Source organism: Watersipora subatra, chromosome 5 (genome assembly GCF_963576615.1).
Source record: "Watersipora subatra chromosome 5, tzWatSuba1.1, whole genome shotgun sequence".
In the NCBI taxonomy this organism is placed as follows: Eukaryota; Metazoa; Bryozoa; class Gymnolaemata; order Cheilostomatida; family Watersiporidae; genus Watersipora; species Watersipora subatra.
The window spans coordinates 45,789,254-45,814,244 of NC_088712.1; the positions used below are offsets into that span (position 1 = coordinate 45,789,254).

The 24,991-nt window shown below is 34.2% G+C and overlaps 11 non-coding genes across 11 annotated transcripts; all 11 read right to left on the reverse strand.

Annotated features, from left to right (window-relative positions):
- Positions 1-109: 109 nt before the first annotated feature.
- LOC137397821 (U1 spliceosomal RNA) lies at positions 110-272 on the reverse strand. The gene has a single exon (XR_010978869.1). It is a non-coding gene; the product is annotated as a U1 spliceosomal RNA (small nuclear RNA).
- Positions 273-1,475: 1,203 nt separating this feature from the next.
- On the reverse strand, positions 1,476-1,639 carry LOC137397724 (U1 spliceosomal RNA). Its single transcript, XR_010978775.1, has one exon. It is a non-coding gene; the product is annotated as a U1 spliceosomal RNA (small nuclear RNA).
- A 1,202-nt stretch (positions 1,640-2,841) lies between these two features.
- On the reverse strand, positions 2,842-3,005 carry LOC137397706 (U1 spliceosomal RNA). Its single transcript, XR_010978758.1, has one exon. It is a non-coding gene; the product is annotated as a U1 spliceosomal RNA (small nuclear RNA).
- Positions 3,006-4,205: 1,200 nt separating this feature from the next.
- On the reverse strand, positions 4,206-4,369 carry LOC137397778 (U1 spliceosomal RNA). The gene has a single exon (XR_010978828.1). It is a non-coding gene; the product is annotated as a U1 spliceosomal RNA (small nuclear RNA).
- Positions 4,370-5,567: 1,198 nt separating this feature from the next.
- On the reverse strand, positions 5,568-5,731 carry LOC137397792 (U1 spliceosomal RNA). Its single transcript, XR_010978841.1, has one exon. It is a non-coding gene; the product is annotated as a U1 spliceosomal RNA (small nuclear RNA).
- A 1,202-nt stretch (positions 5,732-6,933) lies between these two features.
- LOC137397702 (U1 spliceosomal RNA) lies at positions 6,934-7,097 on the reverse strand. The gene has a single exon (XR_010978754.1). It is a non-coding gene; the product is annotated as a U1 spliceosomal RNA (small nuclear RNA).
- A 1,208-nt stretch (positions 7,098-8,305) lies between these two features.
- On the reverse strand, positions 8,306-8,469 carry LOC137397802 (U1 spliceosomal RNA). Its single transcript, XR_010978851.1, has one exon. It is a non-coding gene; the product is annotated as a U1 spliceosomal RNA (small nuclear RNA).
- Positions 8,470-20,674: 12,205 nt separating this feature from the next.
- On the reverse strand, positions 20,675-20,838 carry LOC137397735 (U1 spliceosomal RNA). Its single transcript, XR_010978786.1, has one exon. It is a non-coding gene; the product is annotated as a U1 spliceosomal RNA (small nuclear RNA).
- A 1,194-nt stretch (positions 20,839-22,032) lies between these two features.
- On the reverse strand, positions 22,033-22,196 carry LOC137397678 (U1 spliceosomal RNA). The gene has a single exon (XR_010978732.1). It is a non-coding gene; the product is annotated as a U1 spliceosomal RNA (small nuclear RNA).
- A 1,204-nt stretch (positions 22,197-23,400) lies between these two features.
- LOC137397807 (U1 spliceosomal RNA) lies at positions 23,401-23,564 on the reverse strand. Its single transcript, XR_010978855.1, has one exon. It is a non-coding gene; the product is annotated as a U1 spliceosomal RNA (small nuclear RNA).
- Positions 23,565-24,767: 1,203 nt separating this feature from the next.
- LOC137397703 (U1 spliceosomal RNA) lies at positions 24,768-24,931 on the reverse strand. The gene has a single exon (XR_010978755.1). It is a non-coding gene; the product is annotated as a U1 spliceosomal RNA (small nuclear RNA).
- Positions 24,932-24,991: the final 60 nt, after the last annotated feature.

Here is a 24,991-nt window from a genome sequence, read left to right on the forward strand (position 1 = left end):
CCGGCTGAAATCTGATTTGTCAGCGCAGCTGACCTGTTGACAAAGCGGCTATACTGTTTACAGCTATAGCTGTCAGAAATCAATCTGTAGATTTTTGTCATTATATTTTTAGGGGATAGCGCGAACGCAGTCCCCCACTACCAAAAATTATTCACCCGAGTTACCCACATTTGGGATAATCGCAGGCGTCAACCAAACCGAAGTGCAATGGTAGGCCTCTTCCTGAGGAATCCACCTTCTTGATCATGGATATCCCTGTGCCAGGTAAGTATGAGTTGTGCTACCCTAGACATGTTAGTAGACTAAGCCATGCGCAAGTATAATGCAGTGTCAAAACAAATTTTTACGCTAATCGAAATTAAACTTTGCTTATTGTTTCAATTATATTTTGAAAAAACTGAATAATTTGTTATGAATTAATTGAATAACTAGATGAAAGCACGCTTATACTTAAAACAATTTTTGCAGATTGACAATAGACAGGGGAAACGATTTTAAAATATGAAATCCATTAAATAAATAACTAGCTGAAAGTGAAAAAATGACGGTTTAAAATTAATTTTGGGCATTCGCCAATATTACATATTTCTAATATAATTGGAATATAACAAACAACTTCAAAGTAACAATGGAATAAACACATGAATCAACATCGAATAACATCTTATAATAACTTAGTCAAATTTTCGACAATACAAAACAATCACCAATGACAAACGTCTACACTCATCCGTGTTTGTTTCATCACAAAGTCGACATCAGATAACCTTAGAACCATGGTGAGTCGGCTGTTTAGGGTCATTAATGTTTTCTTGTGTTGCTTTTCAACTGTCGATTATAACAGTTGCAGTTCATAGTTACGTAAATATTGTAAACTTTCAATTTGATTGCTGCCTGTTTATGAACCACGCTTCCAATAGAGAACCAATATAGAAGAAGTGTGGTGAAAACGGCCTCGCTTCAATTGAACACTATCTACAGAAGTTAGCCATTTCAAAACTTTCCAACCTATTTGAATCCTTAATACAAAATGATCAGTCGAAAGGCGTTCACAAACTAGTTCTAATATTGTCACAATAATATGAATATCAATTAACTTTTTTTGTTATTGCGGTAGTGTTTGCTACGAATTTACTAAAGGAGTACCTGGGAAAATCGATTATCTCAATCATCAATATTATAGTCTCGTTAAACGTCTTAATCATATCCATTGTTTTATTTTATTAATTCAAAATGTGGTTTTTAATCTGAACTTAAGGAACTTTAATGAAAAATAATTTTCAGGCACACTACTGTATCAGCCCTTTTTTATAGCGTATATAGAATTTTAATAGGTTTAAACATGAAAATATCGTTATATTTTGCACCGGCTGAAATCTGATTTGTCAGCGCAGCTGACCTTTTGACAAAGCGGCTATACTGTTTACAGCTATAGCTGCCAGAAAACAATCTGTAGATTTTTGTCATTATATTTTTAGGGGATAGCGCGAACGCAGTCCCCCACTACCAAAAATTATGCACCCGAGTTACCCACATTTGGGATAATCGCAGGCGTCAACCAAACCGAAGTGCAATGGTAAAGCCTCTTCCTGAGGAATCCACCTTCTTGATCATGGATATCCCTGTGCCAGGTAAGTATGAGTTGTGCTACCCTAGACATGTTACTAGACTAAGCCATGCGCAAGTATAGTGCAGTGTCAAAACAAATTTTCACGCTTTCCGAAATTAAACTTTGTTTATTGTTTCAAATATACTTTGAAAAAACTGAATCATTTGTTATGAATTAATTGAATACCTAGGTGAAAACACGCTTATACATAAAACAATATTTGTGGATTGACAATACACCGGGGAAACGATTTTAAAATATGAAATCCATTAAATAAATAACTAGTTTAAAATGAAAAAATGACGGTTTAAATTTAACTTTGGGCATTCGCCAATATTACATATTTCTAATATAATTAAAATATAACAAACAACTTCAAAGTAACAATGGAATAAACACATGAATCAACATCGAATAACATCTTATAATAACTTAGTCAAAGTTTCGACAATACAAAACAATCACCAATGACAAACGTCTACACTCATGGGTGTTTGTTTCATCACAAAGTCGACATCAGATAACCTTAGAACCATGGTGAGTCGGCTGTTTAGGGTCATTAATGTTTTCTTGTGTTGCTTTTCAACTGTCGATTATAACAGTTGCAGTTCATAGTTACGTAAATATTGTAAACTTTCAATTTGATTGCTGCCTGTTTATGAACCATGCTTCCAATAGAGAACCATTATAGAAGCAGTGTTGTGAAAACGGCCTCTCTTCAATTGAACACTACCTACGGAAGATAACTATTTCAAAACTTTCCAACCTATTTGAATCCATAATACAAAATGATCAGTAGAAAGGCGTCCACAAACTAGTTCTAATATTGTCACACTAATATGAATATCAATTAACCTTTTTTGTTATTGCTGTAGTGTTTGCTACGATTTTACTAAAGGAGTACCTGGGAAAATCGATTATCTCAATCATCAATATTAGTCTCGTTAACTGTCTTAATCATATCCATTGTTTTATTTTATTAATTCAAAATGTGGTTTTTAATCTGAACTTAAGGAACTTTTACTGAAAAACAATTTTCAGGAACACTACTGTATCAGCCCTTTTTTATAGCGTATACAGAACTTTAATAGGTTTAAACATGAAATTATCGTTATATTTTGCACCGGCCGAAATCTGATTTGTCAGCGCAGCTGACCTGTTGACAAAGCGGCTATACTGTTTACAGCTATAGCTGTCAGAAATCAATCTGTAGATTTTTGTCATTATATTTTTAGGGGATAGCGCGAACGCAGTCCCCCACTACCAAAAATTATGCACCCGAGTTACCCACATTTGGGATAATCGCAGGCGTCAACCAAACCGAAGTGCAATGGTAAAGCCTCTTCCCGAGGAATCCACCTTCTTGATCATGGATATCCCTGTGCCAGGTAAGTATGAGTTGTGCTACCCTGGACATGTTAGTAGACTAAGCCATGCGCAAGTATAATGCAGTGTCAAAAGAAGTTTTTACGCTTTTCGAAATTAAGCTTTGCTTGTTTCAAATTTACTTTGAAAAAACTGAATAATTTGTTACGAATTACTTGAATACCTAGATGAAAACACGCTTATACATAAAACAATATTTGCGGATTGACAATAGACAGGGGAAACGATTTTAAAATATGAAATCCATTAAATAAATAACTAGTTTAAAATGAAAAAATGACGGTTCAAATTTAACTTTGGGCATTCGCCAATATTACATATTTCTAATATAATTAAAATATAACAAACAACTTCAAAGTAACAATGGAATAAACACATGAATCAACATCGAATGACATCTTATAATAACTTAGTCAAATTTTTGACAATACAAAAAAATCACCAATGACAAACGTCTACACTCATCCGTGTTTGTTTCATCACAAAGTCGACATCAGATAACCTTAGAACCATGGTGAGTCGGCTGTTTAGGGTCATTAATGTTTTCTTGTGTTGCTTTTCAACTGTCGATTATAACAGTTGCAGTTCATAGTTACGTAAATATTGTAAACTTTCAATTTGATTGCTGCCTGTTTATGAACCATGCTTCCAATAGAGAACCAATATAGAAGAAGTGTTGTGAAAACGGCCTCGCTTCAATTGGACACTATCTAACGAAGTTAGCCATTTCAAAACTTTCCAACCTATTTGAATCCTTAATACAAAATGATCAGTCGAAAGGCGTCCAGAAACTAGTTCTAATATTGTCACAATAATATGAATATCAAATAACTTTTTTTGTTATTGCTGTAGTGTTTGCTACGATTTTACTAAAGGAGTACCTGGGAAAATCGATTATCTCAATCATCAATATTATAGTCTCGTTAAACGTCTTAATCATATCCATTGTTTTATTTTATTAATTCAAAATGTGGTTTTTAATCTGAACTTAAGGAACTTTAATGAAAAATAATTTTTAGGCACACTACTGTATCAGCCCTTTTTTATAGCGTATATAGAAATTTAATAGGTTTAAACATGAAAATATCGTTATATTTTGCACCGGCTGAAATCTGATTTGTCAGCGCAGCTGACCTGTTGACAAAGCGGCTATACTGTTTACAGCTATAGCTGCCAGAAAACAATCTGTAGATTTTTGTCATTATATTTTTAGGGGATAGCGCGAACGCAGTCCCCCACTACCAAGAATTATGCACCCGAGTTACCCACATTTGGGATAATCGCAGGCGTCAACCAAACCGAAGTGCAATGGTAAAGCCTCTTCCTGAGGAATCCACCTTCTTGATCATGGATATCCCTGTGCCAGGTAAGTATGAGTTGTGCTACCCTAGACATGTTAGTAGACTAAGCCATGCGCAAGTATAGTGCAGTGTCAAAACAAATTTTTACGCTTTCCGAAATTAAACTTTGTTTATTGTTTCAAATATACTTTGAAAAAACTGAATCATTTGTTATGAATTAATTGAATACCTAGGTGAAAACACGCTTATACATGAAACAATATTTGTGGATTGACAATAAACCGGGGAAACGATTTTAAAATATGAAATCCATTAAATAAATAACTAGTTTAAAATGAAAAAGTGACGGTTTAAATTTAACTTTGGGCATTCGCCAATATTAGATATTTCTAATATATTTAAATCATAACAAACAACTTCAAAGTAACAATGGAATAAACACATGAATCAACATCGAATAACATCTTATAATAACTTAGTCAAAGTTTCGACAATACAAAACAATCACCAATGACAAACGTCTACACTCATGGGTGTTTGTTTCATCACAAAGTCGACATCAGATAACCTTAGAACCATGGTGAGTCGGCTGTTTAGGGTCATTAATGTTTTCTTGTGTTGCTTTTCAACTGTCGATTATAACAGTTGCAGTTCATAGTTACGTAAATATTGTAAACTTTCAATTTGATTGCTGCCTGTTTATGAACCATGCTTCCAATAGAGAACCATTATAGAAGCAGTGTTGTGAAAACGGCCTCTCTTCAATTGAACACTACCTACGGAAGATAACTATTTCAAAACTTTCCAACCTATTTGAATCCATAATACAAAATGATCAGTAGAAAGGCGTCCACAAACTAGTTCTAATATTGTCACACTAATATGAATATCAATTAACCTTTTTTGTTATTGCTGTAGTGTTTGCTAAGATTTTACTAAAGGAGTACCTGGGAAAATCGATTATCTCAATCATCAATATTAGTCTCGTTAACTGTCTTAATCATATCCATTGTTTTATTTTATTAATTCAAAATGTGGTTTTTAATCTGAACTTAAGGAACTTTAATGAAAAATAATTTTTAGGCACACTACTGTATCAGCCCTTTTTTATAGCGTATATAGAAATTTAATAGGTTTAAACATGAAAATATCGTTATATTTTGCACCGGCTGAAATCTGATTTGTCAGCGCAGCTGACCTGTTGACAAAGCGGCTATACTGTTTACAGCTATAGCTGTCAGAAAACAATCTGTAGATTTTTGTCATATTTTTAGGGGATAGCGCGAACGCAGTCCCCCACTACCAAAAGTTATGCACCCGAGTTACCCACATTTGGGATAATCGCAGGTGTCAACCAAACCGATGTGCAATGGTAAGGCCTCTTCCTGAGGAATCCACCTTCTTGATCATGGATATCCCTGTGCCAGGTAAGTATGAGTTGTGCTACCCTAAACATCTTAGTAGACTAAGCCATGCGCAAGTATAATGCAGTGTCAAAACAAATTTTTACGCTTTCCGAAATTAAACTTTGTTTATTGTTTCAATTATATTTTGAAAAAACTGAATAATTTGTTATGAATTAATTGAATAACTAGATGAAAGCACGCTTATACTTAAAACAATCTTTGCAGATTGACAATAGACAGGGGAAACGATTTTAAAATATGAAATCCATTAAATAAATAACTAGCTGAAAGTGAAAAAATGACGGTTTAAAATTAATTTTGGGCATTCGCCAATATTACATATTTCTAATATAATTGAAATATAACAAACAACTTCAAAGTAACAATGGAATAAACACATGAATCAACATCGAATAACATCTTATAATAACTTAGTCAAATTTTCGACAATACAAAACAATCACCAATGACAAACGTCTACACTCATCCATGTTTGTTTCATCACAGAGTCGACATCAGATAACCTTAGAACCATGGTGAGTCGGCTGTTTAGGGTCATTAATGTTTTCTTGTGTTGCTTTTCAACTGTCGATTATAACAGTTGCAGTTCATAGTTAAGTAAATATTGTAAACTTTCAATTTGATTGCTGCCTGTTTATGAACCATGCTTCCAATAGAGAACCATTATAGAAGCAGTGTTGTGAAAACGGCCGCTCTTCAATTGAACACTACCTACGGAAGATAACTATTTCAAAACTTTCCAACCTATTTGAATCCATAATACAAAATGATCAGTAGAAAGGCGTCCACAAACTAGTTCTATTATTGTCACACTAATATGAATATCAATTAACCTTTTTTGTTATTGCTGTAGTGTTTGCTACGATTTTACTAAAGGAGTACCTGGGAAAATCGATTATCTCAATCATCAATATTAGTCTCGTTAACTGTCTTAATCATATCCATTGTTTTATTTTATTAATTCAAAATGTGGTTTTTAATCTGAACTTAAGGAACTTTTACTGAAAAGTACTTTTCAGGAACACTACTGTATCAGCCCTCTTTTATAGCGTATACAGAACTTTAATAGGTTTAAACATGAAATTATCGTTATATTTTGCACCGGCCGAAATCTGATTTGTCAGCGCAGCTGACCTGTTGACAAAGCGGCTATACTGTTTACAGCTATAGCTGTCAGAAATCAATCTGTAGATTTTTGTCATTATATTTTTAGGGGATAGCGCGAACGCAGTCCCCCACTACCACAAATTATGCACCCGAGTTACCCACATTTGGGATAATCGCAGGCGTCAACCAAACCGAAGTGCAATGGTAAAGCCTCTTCCCGAGGAATCCACCTTCTTGATCATGGATATCCCTGTGCCAGGTAAGTATGAGTTGTGCTACCCTGGACATGTTAGTAGACTAAGCCATGCGCAAGTATAATGCAGTGTCAAAAGAAATTTTTACGCTTTTCGAAATTAAGCTTTGCTTGTTTCAAATTTACTTTGAAAAAACTGAATAGTTTGTTATGAATTACTTGAATACCTAGATGAAAACACGCTTATACATAAAACAATATTTGCGGATTGACAATAGACAGGGGAAACGATTTTAAAATATGAAATCCATTAAATAAATAACTAGTTTAAAATGAAAAAATGACGGTTCAAATTTAACTTTGGGCATTCACCAATATTAGATATTTCTAATATAATTAAAATATAACAAACAACTTCAAAGTAACAATGGAATAAACACATGAATCAACATCGAATGACATCTTATAATAACTTAGTCAAATTTTCGACAATACAAAAAAATCAACAATGACAAACGTCTACACTCATCCGTGTTTGTTTCATCACAAAGTCGACATCAGATAACCTTAGAACCATGGTGAGTCGGCTGTTTAGGGTCATTAATGTTTTCTTGTGTTGCTTTTCAACTGTCGATTATAACAGTTGCAGTTCATAGTTACGTAAATATTGTAAACTTTCAATTTGATTGCTGCCTGTTTATGAACCATGCTTCCAATAGAGAACCAATATAGAAGAAGTGTTGTGAAAACGGCCTCGCTTCAATTGGACACTATCTACAGAAGTTAGCCATTTCAAAACTTTCCAACCTATTTGAATCCTTAATACAAAATGATCAGTCGAAAGGCGTCCAGAAACTAGTTTTAATATTGTCACAATAATATGAATATCAAATAACTTTTTTTGTTATTGCTGTAGTGTTTGCTACGATTTTACTAAAGGAGTACCTAGGAAGATCGATTATCTCAATCATCAATATTATAGTCTCGTTAAACGTCTTAATCATATCCATTGTTTTATTTTATTAATTCAAAATGTGGTTTTTAATCTGAACTTAAGGAACTTTAAGGAAAATTGAAAAATAATTTTCAGGAACCCTACTGTATCAGCCCTTTTTTATAGCGTATACAGAACTTTAATAGGTTTAAACATGAAAATATCGTTATATTTTGCACCGGCTGAAATCTGATTTGTCAGCCCAGCTGACCTGTTGACAAAGCGGCTATACTGTTTACAGCTATAGCTGTCAGGAATCAATCTGTAGATTTTTGGTCATTATATTTTTAGGGGATAGCGCGAACGCAGTCCCCCACTACCAAAAGTTATGCACCCGAGTTACCCACATTTGGGATAATCGCAGGCGTCAACCAAACCGAAGTGCAATAGTAAAGCCTCTTCCCGAGGAATCCACCTTCTTGATCGTGGATATCCCTGTGCCAGGTAAGTATGAGTTGTGCTACCCTAGACATGTTAGTAGTATATAGAGAGCAGATCTACACATAAAAGTGACGGATCCAGCGGGGGGATAGAAAAAGGGGGTTGTGAATTAAATTGGCTAGGGGTGTAGATTGAATCGTGTGGAGTTGAATGAGATGTTGGGGTTTGGGGGGAAATTGTGGTGTAGAGTAGGGGGTTGAATTCGAGGGGTTACGGATCCGCTCCTGGCGTAATCGGCGGATTATCTGTGGATGAGTCATCGGATTAGCGGGGGATGAGTCATCCGATTGAACGCGGATTATCGCGGGATTAGTCGGGGGAATCGTCGCGGATTAGTCGGGCGAATCGTCGCCGATTATCGGTGGAATAGTGGGGGTGAATATCTGGGACATCGAGGGCTGGATGGTTTTCCGGAGTGGATATCGCAGATTATCGAGGAGAGCGAGAGATTACCTAGCGGATGAGTGAGGGGGTTAATATCTGGGACACCGAGGGGTTGATTTTTCGGAGATTGTTATATATTTGAAACATGGAATATATATGAGAAAGTGTTTATGTGCAAAGTGGAGAATGTTATATATTTGAGAACGTTCAATATATATGAGAAAGTGTTTATGTACAAAGTTATTTTTTTTGAAGATTTGATGTTTTTGTAATGTTGAAGCTCTTGAATGGTTAAGAATTTTAAGGATTTTTATTTTCGGTTTTTCATATATGTTGAATGAAAGATCAGTTTTATTACAAAATTATTCACTTTAAAAGATATATCTATATGTATTATTCATTATTTCCATCATCATTTTGTTTCAATAAAAATAAAATAGTTTATGTTTAACTTGAAATATATGAAATGTACAAGTAGATAAGTCACAATAAAGATAATATAGTATAAATGAAACATTGAATATATATAAGAAAATGATCATGTACATTCTTTAAAACGAAGTTTGTATCGAGTTGTTCATCAATCACTCATCGTCATCGGAAATAAGTGAGATAGAAGGATCCTTTTTGCATTGTACCGAACTCTCGTAAAATCTGCTTGCTTCTTCATGTCCCATGACTACTACATCGTAGTATTCGCGAGTATTGTGAGATGTTACTAGCCCCTTGTATATAATGATACCCGGACAATTTTCTTTCAACGAAAGGGCACATCTCGAAGGCATCGTTAAAGTTCCTTGAACTTCCTCTCCATCAACTTTGGTTGAAAATGCTACAGTTGGTACCACATCCACATTGCCTTCACCATCTTTGTATTCACTTGCTCCAACATTGTGATAGTGGAAAATAGATGGTGCTTTGAACTCCTTGAGATGATGAATCTCGAAATGTTGTATAAGTTTTTCAAGTTTCTTCGATCTCAGATTGGCTAGAGTACGTTTCATATCTGAGGGAGTTGAGGTTCCTTCTGTTACTCTTCTTAAATCATGGTAACTTCCCTGTCCATTAGCCTTAGGTTTTAATCCAAGATATACCATAATACTTGGATAAGACAGCGATCCATCCAGAAATCGTTTTGGAGCAAATACAGCAGTAGATTTACTAATCCCATTTTCCACATAGTTGAAGTGAATGATACAGCACGCTCCATGGATCGAATGAGCTTCTTCCGTTTTTGTCACCTCCATAATCAATCCTATTGAAAGATCTGACATTCTCTGCAGTGATTTTGCTTCCATTAAAGTAGCCTTACTTAATGTTCTTAACTTGTCTGCCACATCTTTTACCCTTTGCTCCAAATTCGTTTCGATTTGGTTGGATTTCTTCTTCTTCGTTGAAGGAGCCGTGTTAGAAAGAGTTACAGGTGAAATTCTCTTTTTCGTCATCTTCACTGAACTATTCGATCCAGGTTTTATCACTCCAGATTGAGTATTATCCTCCATAGTTGTGTAGTGTGTTAATTCTCTGAGTTTGAATGAAGAACTGATATCGTTTTAGTAAAATTCTGCTGGTTATATACAATTCTCCTCATCAAATGATTAATGAGTTTTGATAAATTTAGTTGCATCATCCATAATATCAGAAGACTTTTCGCGAAATTGAAAATCGCGAGATTCAATTTCGCGAAAGTTGACTATATAATATATATAATGTGTAATTTCGCGAAATCCAATTTCGCGAAATTCACTTTCGCGAAATTCAATTTCGCGAAATTACACATTATATAATATATATGATAATTATATCGCGAAATCGCGATAATTTCGCGATAATATCGCGATATCGCGATATCGCGAAATTGCGATATCGCGATATTATCGCGATATTATCGCGATAATATCGCGATATATCGCGATAATTATTTCGCGAAATCCAATTTCGCGAAATTCAATTTCGCGAAAGTTGACTATATAATATATATAATGTGTAATTTCGCGAAATCCAATTTCGCGAAATTCACTTTCGCGAAATCCAATTTCGCGAAAGTTGAGTGAGACAAGTTGGATTAGAAGTGATTTATAGCTTTTGTGCAGGTTCCACCTCCTTGAACTTGACTAGTATAAATACAGCCAAGTTTGATGGACTCACCATTATCGAGAGTTTTTTTCGAACTATTTCTATACCTAACTGGATTATATATCTCACAAAAGTTTGGATTAATTCTACAATTTGGATATCTACGTATAATCTTCTCTCAGAACTTTGGATTATATTTCTCCGAACTAACTGGATTATATATCTCACAAAAGTTTGGATTAATTCTACAATTTGGATATCTACGTATAATCTTCTCTCAGAACTTTGGATTATATTTCTCCGAACTAACTGGATTATATATCGCACAAAAGTTTGGATTAATTCTACAATTTGGATATCTATGTATAATCTTCTCTCAGAATTTTGGATTATCTCTGTTTCACTGGATTATATTTCTCCGAACTAACTGGATTATATATCTCACAAAAGTTTGGATTAATTCTACAATTTGGATATCTATGTATAATCTTCTCTCAGAACTTTGGATTATCTCTGTTTCACTGGATTATATATCTCCGAAATTTGAATACATCAAGGAAATGTATCCGGCATCTTCCCATTCAGAAGGAGACTGGAGCAAATCTGATGAGGTGAGTTGATTTACAATAATTGGTGGAAAAAATTTTTAATGAATGAATAAATGTAGAGAGAATAGTAAAATGAGATTTTTAATTCTTGGCAGCTGGAAATCTTCCTCAAAGATGTTCAAGCTTTCACGAGAGCATAATTTAATTTCATCGGAAAATTCTGCTCCTTCCACTTCAATTGATAATAGAGAAAAAAGCAGAAGTAGGGAAAGAAGTGTATCATCCGTTTCAGCTAATAAATATATCTGCTTAGAATGTTCGACTTCATTTAACAAAAAATCAAACCTCAAAAGACATGTTAAACACATTCATCTCCAATCGAATGAAAGTTCAGAATCGTTTACAACATCAACTAATGATTCTTCGGAACAATATCACGAATATGATGATGATGATGATGCCTCGATTATTATACAAGTTTCCAATCCCCCTTTCATTTTCGAAAAAGTAAAGATTGTTTCTCATCATTCTTCATTTCGTTCTGCTTCAACTCAAATTGGAAGAGGAGATCTTAGTCGATCTAAGATAACAGTAACTCCTATTACTCGAAATCTTGCTGATGATGAATCCGATGAATCAGATGTATCAGAAGAAGAAAATACAAATGAAATCGAAGAAAATAGATATTTATCTGATCAACCTACAAATCAAATCGAAAGAAACGAAAATGAAGTGGACGCTGATGATGACAATTTAGTTGGTATTAATGATAGAGTCGAGCCCATCGTTCCTATCGAAAATGAAAGAGAACAAGATAATCAGGATATCATTCCTGTTAATGATGATGAGGAATGGGATGAGTTAATAAGAAGATATTGGAATGCTATGAAAACAAAAAGACGACGAGGAAGAGTTGTTGAAACGTTAAACGTAAATTTATGGAATGGAAATATTCCTCAAGCAGAACTTCCAACTCCAAACCATTCGGAAAGAATATGGAACGAGATGTTGACAACTTGGAATGGGTTACAAACAAGAGCCAAGTTAAATTGTAGTGTGGGATGCATTCTTGAACATAAAACTTCAGGAGAATTAAGATATTTTCATGCTTCATCGAATAATGCTACAATTTTCAAAAAAGCAAAACTGATTACAACAAGACAGGAACTACAGAATTTCTTTGAAGAATTGACAAGACAAGATCTTGCTGCTATAGCGATTCGAGAACGCCCGAATACAGCTTGGAAATTGAATGTAATTACCAATATTTCATTCTATTTCTATAAATTGATTGGAATGGGGCAAATAGGAATGGCTTCAGATCTTCCGACTCACATTCTTAACAATCGACATGTAATCACTATGCATAACATTCCTCATAGCTGCACTCCTTACACAGACAATCTCTGTTTCTTCAGATGTTTAGCATTGAAGGAAATGTGTAAGTGTTCAAACCGATGTAGTTGCACCAGACAAAGACCAAAACAGCTACTTGTGAAGGTGCTATTTCAAAAGTACTCGAATCACATTTCTTCTTCCTCATCCAACAAAGTTCTGATGAATAATTTTCCTGGAATTGAGTTAGGAGACTTAATTTCTCTTGAGAAATGTTTTGACCTCCGTATAACCGTATTTTCTCTGAATGCTGATGAAACCTCAACAGTCATCTGGACATCGTCCCAAAAAGAGGGAAAGGAACTCTTCCTCGATTTGCAGAACTCTCATTTCAGTTTCATCAAGGATGTTAATGCTTATACTAAAGGGTTTAGTTGTCCTTCCTGTGAAGTGAGCTTTACAAAAAGAGGAAATTTCAATAGACATAAATGTAGTCAAGAAGTAGTAACAAACTTCATCTTCGAAGGAGGAAAGTTTAAGGCAACACCTACAATTTTCGAACAACTGAAATGAGAGATAGGAATATCCGTGGCTGAGGAAGATACTTATTATCCCTTTTTAATCACCTATGATATCGAGTGTTATCTTCCAAAATCCGACCTTCCACCAAATTCCAATTCGGTTACATTCACATCGAGACACGAATTGATGAGTATATCAGTTTGTTCAAATGTACCCGGATTTAAGGATCCAAAGTGTTTTGTAAGTGAGGGAGATACTGATTCTTGTATATCTTCTTTTTTTCAGTATATTTCCCAAATTGCTGATGAAGCCCGGGATATCCTTGAAAAAAAACTTTACTACATTAGACAGTTGATGAAGGCAAAAGCTGAAAAGCAAGGAAAAGTTGAAGAAAGATTTAAATCCTGCAAATTTTCCAATCCTCGAGTATACCATTCAAGAGAGGAATTTTGTCATTTATTTAATCGTTTCGACAAATTCATCTCATGTATTCCGATTCTAGGATTTAATTCACAAAACTACGACCTGAATGTGATGAAAGGACCTCTACTTCGATGTCTTCAAGACACAGAAGACGAAGATTTTGATTTTGTAGTGAAAAGAACAAACAAGATGAGCTGTATTCAATCAAGAAGATTCAAATTCTTGGATATTTCCAACTTCATTGCTCCAGGATTTTCCTATGCAAAGTATCTCAAAGCTTTCAAATGCTCTCAACAAAAAGGATTCTATCCTTATGAATAATGGATGATCTTGAGAAGTTGAAACAACCGTTTCTACCAGCTAAAGAATGCTTTTACAGTTCTTTGAGAGATGAACATATTTCGGATGCTGATTATGAAATCTGTTTAAACATTTGGAAACAAGAGAAGATGAAAACGTTAAAAGATTTTCTAGTATGGTACAACAATCTCGATGTAGTACCATTTGTTGAAGCTGTAGAAAAACAAAAAGAAGTTTACAGAACCATGGGAATCGATATGTTGAAAGATGCCATTTCACTTCCTGGATTGGCAGTAAAATGGATGTTGAAACTTTCAGATTCGCCTCCTCATCCTATGAGTTCTCATCATCAGACAATCTCATCACATCATTTCAAAGCTTGTCAACCTGTCTGTCTGATCAAGGAAAGTGATAAAGATATTTACTTTACTATCAAGGACAATATCGTAGGTGGACCTAGCATTGTTTTTCACAGACTTCATGAGTCGAAGAAAACACTGATTCGAGAAAGAAAGTTTGGAAAGGAATCCAAACTTTGTGAACTTATTCTAGGAGTTGATGCAAATGCATTATATTTGTGGAGTATGATGCAAGAAATGCCTACTGGAAACCCTAGAATAAGACGATTCGAAAATGGATTTGCATACACTCATTCTCGAAAAAATAGCATGGCTACTCATGGATGGTTACAATTTTTGACTTGGAAGGACAATATTCAAATCTTACATGAAAACAACGATAAAGAATTTAGAATTGGACAACATAATCTTCCTGTTGATGGATATTGTGAAGAATCGAATACAGTGTTTCAATTTCATGGATGTTTCTGGCATGGACATAACTGTAACAAGACCAAAGGAATAAGTATACATCCATATAAGAATCGACCCATGAGTGAAGTTCTTGAGGAAACGATAAAGAAGGAAGAATATGTTAAAGAACTTGGATATCGTTTAGTAAGAATCTGGGAGTGTGAATGGAACAAGATGATTGAGGATAACACCGAGATTAAGAACTTTATTAGTATCTTCAACGAAGAGTTTTATCCTTCCAATTCCTTTGCCATCGAGGATGAGATTATTCAGCAGATTATAAAAGGGGAGATATATGGATTCATTGAATGCGATATATCTGTTCCTGAAAACTTATACGAAAAGTTTTCAGAAATGAGCCCCATTTTCAAGAATACATCTTTGAATAGAAATCATCTTAGTGAAAGTATGAAAGAATTTGCTGAAAAGGAAGGAATGCTACCTCAAGAACAACGAACTTTGGTGGGGAGTATGTTTGGAGAAAAAATTTTACTACTCACCACTTTAGCAAAATGGTATCTTAATCATGGATTGATTATAACCAAAATATATCAAGTCATAGAATACACCCCTAGAAGAGTTTTCCAGTCATTTGGAGAATCTGTCTCAAATGCTAGAAGAGCTGGTGACAAAGATCCTGACCAAGAGTTGATAGCCACAACCAATAAACTCATTGGAAATTCATCGTACGGGAAAACAATCACTGAGAAATTAAAACATCGAAATGTCAAGTATATTCAAGGAGATTATGAAGCATCCTTGAGAATACGATCACACAGATTTGAATCTTTGGAGGAAATCGATGATAGCTTCTATGAGTTGACTCAACACAAGCCTTCGGTTAGTAGTATATATTTATTATCTTATTGATATAATTGAATCATAATGAAAAATTTACTTGAGCTAATATATGTAAAGGAATCTAATAGGACTGTATATATATTTATTCAGATGAGAATGGATATACCTGTACATATCGGATTCTCCATATTACAACTGGCTAAACTTCGGATGTTGGAGTTCTACTATGACTTCATGGATAGGTAAGTAATCTCATTTGTATCTTTTAGAAAAAATATGTATAATGGTAAACATTTGAATGATAATTTTTGAAATGGGAGTATTATAATACTAAGATAACAAGAATTAAGGATTGAAATTTTTTTATTTTAGATACTTCGACAGAAAGGACTTCCAGTATGTGGCGATGGATACAGATAGTGCCTACATGGCTCTTTCAGCACCTATGGATAATATCGTTAGAAAAGAGATCGCTGATATATACTACAAAGAATATGGAAAATGGTTTCCTAGGACGTATTGCGATCGACACGCGGATGATTTCCAACTCTGTAAATCTGTTCCTACAAAGTTGTGGGAATTACAAAATTGTTGCAAAGAAGTATATCAATATGATATAAGGACTCCTGGTTTATTCAAAGTAGAATTTTTAGGACATGGAATAGTAGCCTTAAATTCTAAGACTTACTTTTGCTGGAATGATGAAACTCATTCTACAAAGCATAGCAGTAAAGGATTAAGTAAAACTACGAATAGTTTTACAAAAGACACTTTTTTAAAAGTATTACATTCAAGATCTCCTAAGGAAGGGGTAAACAAAGGTTTTGTAAAAAAAGACAATAGAGTGTTCTCATACACTCAACTTAGAACTGGATTAACATATTTTTATTCAAAAAGAAGAGTATGTAACGATGGAGTGAGCACAGAATATATTTTAGCATAATTTTTAGAAGTGAATTTGTTGTTAAGTATATATGATAGTAGAGTTTTGCTCCTCGATGTATTATTACTATAAAATTTTATTTTCTTCATTGGCTCTTCTTTTCGTATATACAATATCAATAATATATAACTAAGCTCATATAAATTCAATATACTATCCAATGTAAAATCATTTCGAATGTAGACTTTCTCATAGTAACATGACTCAAAACATTCTGATTAAAGATTTTGTTCCATTCGAGGTTGCAGAAATAATCCCAGATAACATCTTGGTTCATCTTGACAAAAATGAACAAATTCGTACACATCTTACCGAGGAATGTTTATACTACATTTTAGGAACGGCTGCTTTTAGAAAAGTTGTGTCATTGAAAAGATTAAAGTCCAACTGTGTCTGCAGTGCGTTGGAATGCAGGGAATGTTTGGAATCAACATTATGTGTAAAAGAAATATCGATAACACCCTCAGATTTGAAGATGACCTTTGAATGGGTTGATCTTGAAGCTACCATTCGAGAAGGTAAAATTGGAAAAGAGGTTGATTTAGAATGGATTAACAGATTTATCGCGACCGATTTTAAAACGATGGAAGAAACGATTTTTGAAACCGTGTTTTGGAATAGAATTCGGCACTACATGACTCATCCTACTCAACGTGATGAAACGAAACAACTGCTCTTCAGAAGACTCATTCATATAGCACAATTTCCATTAATCGGAGAAAGCGTGGAAGAGGAAATCGAGCATGAAATTGATGATGTAATTATAGATGAAAAATCTGTTGGATGAAAATAAAAAAAAAAGATTCGGAATGATATTAAGTCTACTCCTCTAGATTTCTCCACCATTCTTCAATTTAGCTCTGTTGGTGAAGGAACCAAAAAAAAAAAAAAACGAAGAAAACAGAAACAATGTCGGTTATATTTCTAGAGGAGTTTATTCCAGCTCATCTTAAGGATGGACAATTATCAAGAGTGGTTGTAAAGAAAAACACAAAAAAATTCATCAGAAGAGTTACTGAAGAAACTTTTTACTATGTTATCGGATTCTATATCTATAAACGTTTTGTAACATATTTAGAAAGTCGGTGTGGATGCTTCGAGGGAGCTCGAGGATGTCAATATTGTATTAGAATAATGCAACTACGATATGGAAATGAAGGATTGACTCGACAAGAACTTCATGAGACTTTTGCCGAACTCGATATTGGAACGTGTTTGGAATCTGCTCAAATCGGACCAAGGAGTGACAAAGTCCAACTATCATTATTATCCTCACTTGATTGGAACACACCTTCAAACATAATATTAACCGAAACAAGACTTTATCCATATTTGAGAGGAGAAACCAATGATCAACATGCTACAAATCGTTACTTCAGTGAACTCCTACATATCAATGGGAAGAATTGATAATCATCACAGTTAGACTTTGCATAATTCTTTATATTTAATCACTTTATATCCAAGAAGGATTGACTCATCAAATAGAATTGAATAACTTTTTTTGTATAGTATTTCAAGATAATTTTGAAGAATGAACTATATATATTATATTGACATACTTTTTTATGCATTTTCTTTGCCTACTTCAGTCAAGAGAGTAGTATTTTAAAAAGACACTATGACTATAATGAATTTGCACATTATAATATTTCTCATTTTACGCTTTACGGGAATAATAAATGGAAATCAAAGAATTCAATATGTTACCGATGCGAATAACTGCTTAAGCAGAACACTCAATGAATTTGAAGTTTCATTACTACTTCCAATCGAAGAAACTACTTTATATCACAAGAATAATGAAACATGCGGAAGAATATTTCCATTGGACTACATTCATTGTGGTTATCCATTACCAGGCAATCACAGATTTGCGTGTAAAGAACTACTAAATGAAGATGAAACAGATGGAAAAAACCTATACCTTAATCCTATAGTGTCAGCTTCATCGGAGCAAGTTCTAACATATTCTGAATGTGAATAGTCAGTTCAAAATTCCACAATCGATATTCTAATTGATTTCAAATTATTCTACAGAGGAGAAATATGTGGATATAACTCTACTCTTTCAATGTTGCAATGTCCTCCAGGATCGAATTTTCAAGATATTGACTTTATCTGTAATCTTCAACCTATTTCAAATTCTACTACACCTAAAGATACCTTCATATATGATAATATTGGAAATAATGAAGGATTAGATTTGTTACTTCCTGTTCAGTTTCTCAATTCTTTGGGAAAATCAACTCTTATTTTAGTTCTTCGATGTGACACAGAAATTGATGAAAGATGTATTCCAAAACTTTCCTTTTTAAAACGAATGACAGAATGATTTTAAATTTTTTGTAACATTTATGGTTTATATTTTATAATAAAAACTTATCTCTCATTCAACCAAATATATAACAATCTCCGGCAAATCAACACCTCGGTGTCCCAGATATTAACCCCCTCACTCATCCGCTAGGTAATCTCTCGCTCTCCTCGATAATCCGCGAGATCCACTCCGGAAAACCATCCAGCCCTCGATGTCCCAGATATTCACCCCAACTATTCCACCGATAATCGGCGACGATTCGCCCGACTAATCCGCGACGATTCTCCCGACTAATCCCGCGATAATCCGCGTTCAATCGGATGACTCATCCCCCGCTAATCCGATGACTCATCCACAGATAATCCGCCGATTACGCCAGGAGCGGATCCGTAACCCCTCGAATTCAACCCCCTACTCTACACCACAATTTCCCCCCAAACCCCAACATCTCATTCAACTCCACACGATTCAATCTACACCCCTAGCCAATTTAATTCACAACCCCCTTTTTCTATCCCCCCGCTGGATCCGTCACTTTTATGTGTAGATCTGCTCTCTATATACTACTCATGTTAGTAGACTAAGCCATGCGCAAGTATAATGCAGTGTCAAAACAAATTTTTACGCTAATCGAAATTAAACTTTGCTTATTGTTTCAATTATATTTTGAAAAAACTGAATAATTTGTTATGAATTAATTGAATAACTAGATGAAAGCACGCTTATACTTAAAACAATCTTTGCAGATTGACAATAGACAGGGGAAACGATTTTAAAATATGAAATCCATTAAATAAATAACAAGCTGAAAGTGAAAAAATGACGGTTTAAAATTAATTTTGGGCATTCGCCAATATTACATATTTCTAATATAATTGAAATATAACAAACAACTTCAAAGTAACAATGGAATAAACACATGAATCAACATCGAATAACATCTTATAATAACTTAGTCAAATTTTCGACAATACAAAACAATCACCAATGACAAACGTCTACACTCATCCATGTTTGTTTCATCACAAAGTCGACATCAGATAACCTTAGAACCATGGTGAGTCGGCTGTTTAGGGTCATTAATGTTTTCTTGTGTTGCTTTTCAACTGTCGATTATAACAGTTGCAGTTCATAGTTACGTAAATATTGTAAACTTTCAATTTGATTGCTGCCTGTTGATGAACCATGCTTCCAATAGAGAACCAATATAGAAGCAGTGTTGTGAAAACGGCCTCGCTTCAATTGAACACTATCTACAGCAGTTAGCCATTTCAAAACTTTCCAACCTATTTGAATCCTTAATACAAAATGATCAGTCGAAAGGCGTCCACAAACTAGTTCTAATATTGTCACAATAATATGAATATCAATTAACTTTTTTTGTTATTGCGGTAGTGTTTGCTACGAATTTACTAAAGGAGTACCTGGGAAAATCGATTATCTCAATCATCAATATTATAGTCTCGTTAAACGTCTTAATCATATCCATTGTTTTATTTTATTAATTCAAAATGTGGTTTTTAATCTGAACTTAAGGAACTTTAATGAAAAATAATTTTCAGGCACACTACTGTATCAGCCCTTTTTATAGTGTATATAGAATTTTAATAGGTTTAAACATGAAAATATCGTTATATTTTGCACCGGCTGAAATCTGATTTGTCAGCACAGCTGACCTGTCGACAAAGCGGCTATACTGTTTACAGCTATAGCTGCCAGAAAACAATCTGTAGATTTTTGTCATTATATTTTTAGGGGATAGCGCGAACGCAGTCCCCCACTACCAAAAATTATGCACCCGAGTTACCCACATTTGGGATAATCGCAGGCGTCAACCAAACCAAAGTGCAATGGTAAAGCCTCTTCCTGAGGAATCCACCTTCTTGATCATGGATATCCCTGTGCCAGGTAAGTATGAGTTGTGCTACCCTAGACATGTTAGTAGACTAAGCCATGCGCAAGTATAGTGCAGTGTCAAAACAAATTTTTACGCTTTCCGAAATTAAACTTTGTTTATTGTTTCAAATATACTTTGAAAAAACTGAATCATTTGTTATGAATTATTTGAATACCTAGGTGAAAACACGCTTATACATGAAACAATATTTGTGGATTGACAATAAACCGGGGAAACGATTTTAAAATATGAAATCCATTAAATAAATAACTAGTTTAAAATGAAAAAATGACGGTTTAAATTTAACTTTGGGCATTCGCCAATATTAGATATTTCTAATATAATTAAAATATAACAAACAACTTCAAAGTAACAATGGAATAAACACATGAATCAACATCGAATAACATCTTATAATAACTTAGTCAAAGTTTCGACAATACAAAACAATCACCAATGACAAACGTCTACACTCATGGGTGTTTGTTTCATCACAAAGTCGACATCAGATAACCTTAGAACCATGGTGAGTCGGCTGTTTAGGGTCATTAATGTTTTCTTGTGTTGCTTTTCAACTGTCGATTATAACAGTTGCAGTTCATAGTTACGTAAATATTGTAAACTTTCAATTTGATTGCTGCTTGTTTATGAACCATGCTTCCAATAGAGAATCAATATAGAAGAAGTGTTGTGAAAACGGCCTCGCTTCAATTGAACACTACCTACGGAAGATAACTATTTCAAAACTTTCCAACCTATTTGAATCCATAATTCAAAATGATCAGTAGAAAGGCGTCCACAAACTAGTTCTAATATTGTCACAATAATATGAATATCAGTTAACCTTTTTGGTATTGCTGTAGTGTTTGCTACTAAAGGAATACCTAGGAAGATCGATTATCTCAATCATCAATATTATAGTCTCGTTAAACGTCTTAATCATATCCATTGTTTTATTTTATTAATTCAAAATGTGGTTTTTAATCTGAACTTAAGGAACTTTAATGAAAAATAATTTTCAGGCACACTACTGTATCAGCCCTTTTTTATAGTGTATATAGAATTCTAATAGGTTTAAACATGAAAATATCGTTATATTTTGCACCGGCTGAAATCTGATTTGTCAGCGCAGCTGACCTGTCGACAAAGCGGCTATACTGTTTACAGCTATAGCTGCCAGAAAACAATCTGTAGATTTTTGTCATTATATTTTTAGGGGATAGCGCGAACGCAGTCCCCCACTACCAAAAATTATGCACCCGAGTTACCCACATTTGGGATAATCGCAGGCGTCAACCAAACCGAAGTGCAATGGTAAGGCCTCTTCCTGAGGATTCCACTTTCTTGATCATGGATATCCCTGTGCCAGGTAAGTATGAGTTGTGCTACCCTAGACATGTTAGTAGACTAAGCCATGCGCAAGTATAATGCAGTGTCAAAACCAAATTTTTACGTTAATCGAAATTAAACTTTGCTTATTGTTTCAATTATACTTTGAAAAAACTGAATAATTTGTTATGAATTAATTGAATAACTAGATGAAAGCACGCTTATACTTAAAACAATATTTGCGGATTGACAATAGACAGGGGAAACGATTTTAAAATATGAAATCCATTAAATAAATAACTAGTTTAAAATGAAAAAATGACGGTTTAAATTTAACTTTGGGCATTCGCCAATATTACATAATTCTAATATAATTAAAATATAACAAACAACTTCAAAGTAACAATGGAATAAACACATGAATCAACATCGAATAACATCTTATAATAACTTAGTCAAATTTTCGACAATACAAAACAATCACCAATGACAAACGTCTACACTCATCCGTGTTTGTTTCATCACAAAGTCGACATCAGATAACCTTAGAACCATGGTGAGTCGGCTGTTTAGGGTCATTAATGTTTTCTTGTGTTGCTTTTCAACTGTTGATTATAACAGTTGCAGTTCATAGTTACGTAAATATTGTAAACTTTCAATTTGATTGCTGCCTGTTTATGAACCATGCTTCCAATAGAGAACCAATATAGAAGAAGTGTTGTGAAAACGGCCTCGCTTCAATTGAACACTACCTACGGAAGATAACTATTTCAAAACTTTCCAACCTATTTGAATCCATAATACAAAATGATCAGTAGAAAGGCGTCCACAAACTAGTTCTAATATTGTCACAATAATATGAATATCAATTAACCTTTTTTGTTATTGCTGTAGTGTTTGCTACGATTTTACTAAAGGAATACCTGGGAAAATCGATTATCTCAATCATCAATATTATAGTCTCGTTAAACGTCTTAATCATATCCATTGTTTTATTTTATTAATTCAAAATGTGGTTTTTAATCTGAACTTAAGGAACTTCAATGAAAAATAATTTTCAAGAACACTACTGTATCAGCCCTTTTTTATAGCCTATATAGAATTTTAATAGGTTTAAGCATGAAAATATCGTTATATTTTGCACCGGCCGAAATCTGATTTGTCAGCGCAGCTGACCTGTTGACAAAGCGGCTATACTGTTTACAGCTATAGCTGTCAGAAAACAATCTGTAGATTTTTGTCATTATATTTTTAGGGGATAGCGCGAACGCAGTCCTCCACTACCAAAAATTATGCACCCGAGTTACCCACATTTGGGATAACCGCAGGCGTCAACCAAACCGAAGTGCAATGGTAAGGCCTCTTCCTGAGGAATCCACCTTCTTGATCATGGATATCCCTGTGCCAGGTAAGTATGAGTTGTGCTACCCTAGACATGTTAGTAGACTAAGCCATGCGCAAGTATAATGCAGTGTCAAAACAAATTTTTACGCTAATCGAAATTAAACTTTGCTTATTGTTTCAATTATATTTTGAAAAAACTGAATAATTTGTTATGAATTAATTGAATAACTAGATGAAAGCACGCTTATACTTAAAACAATCTTTGCAGATTGACAATAGACAGGGGAAACGATTTTAAAATATGAAATCCATTAAATAAAGAACTAGCTTAAAATGAAAAAATGACGGTTTAAATTTAACTTTGGGCATTCGCCAATATTACATATTTCTCATATAATTAAAATATAACAAACAACTTCAAAGTAACAATGGAATAAACACATGAATCAACATCGAATAACATCTTATAATAACTTAGTCAAATTTTCGACAATACAAAACAATCACCAATGACAAACGTCTACACTCATCCGTGTTTGTTTCATCACAAAGTCGACATCAGATAACCTTAGAACCATGGTGAGTCGGCTGTTTAGAGTCATTAATGTTTTCTTGTGTTGCTTTTCAACTGTCGATTATAACAGTTGCAGTTCATAGTTACGTAAATATTGTAAACTTTCAATTTGATTGCTGCCTGTTTATGAACCATGCTTCCAATAGAGAACCAATATAGAAGCAGTGTTGTGAAAACGGCCTCGCTTCAATTGGACACTATCTACAGAAGTTAGCCATTTCAAAACTTTCCAACCTATTTGAATCCATAATACAAAATGATCAGTAGAAAGGCGTCCACAAACTAGTTCTAATATTGTCACAATAATATGAATATCAAATAACTTTTTTTGTTATTGCTGTAGTGTTTGCTACGATTTTACTAAAGGAATACCTGGGAAAATCGATTATCTCAATCATCAATATTATAGTCTCGTTAAACGTCTTAATCATATCCATTGTTTTATTTTATTAATTCAAAATGTGGTTTTTAATCTGAACTTAAGGAACTTCAATGAAAAATAATTTTCAGGAACACTACTGTATCAGCCCTTTTTTATAGCGTATATAGAATTTTAATAGGTTTAAGCATGAAAATATCGTTATATTTTGCACCGGCCGAAATCTGATTTGTCAGCGCAGCTGACCTGTTGACAAAGCGGCTATACTGTTTACAGCTATAGCTGTCAGAAAACAATCTGTAGATTTTTGTCATTATATTTTTAGGGGATAGCGCGAACGCAGTCCCCCACTACCAAAAATTATGCACCCGAGTTACCCACATTTGGGATAACCGCAGGCGTCAACCAAACCGAAGTGCAATGGTAAGGCCTCTTCCTGAGGAATCCACCTTCTTGATCATGGATATCCTTGTGCCAGGTAAGTATGAGTTGTGCTACCCTGGACATGTTAGTAGACTAAGCCATGCGCAATTATAATGCAGTGTC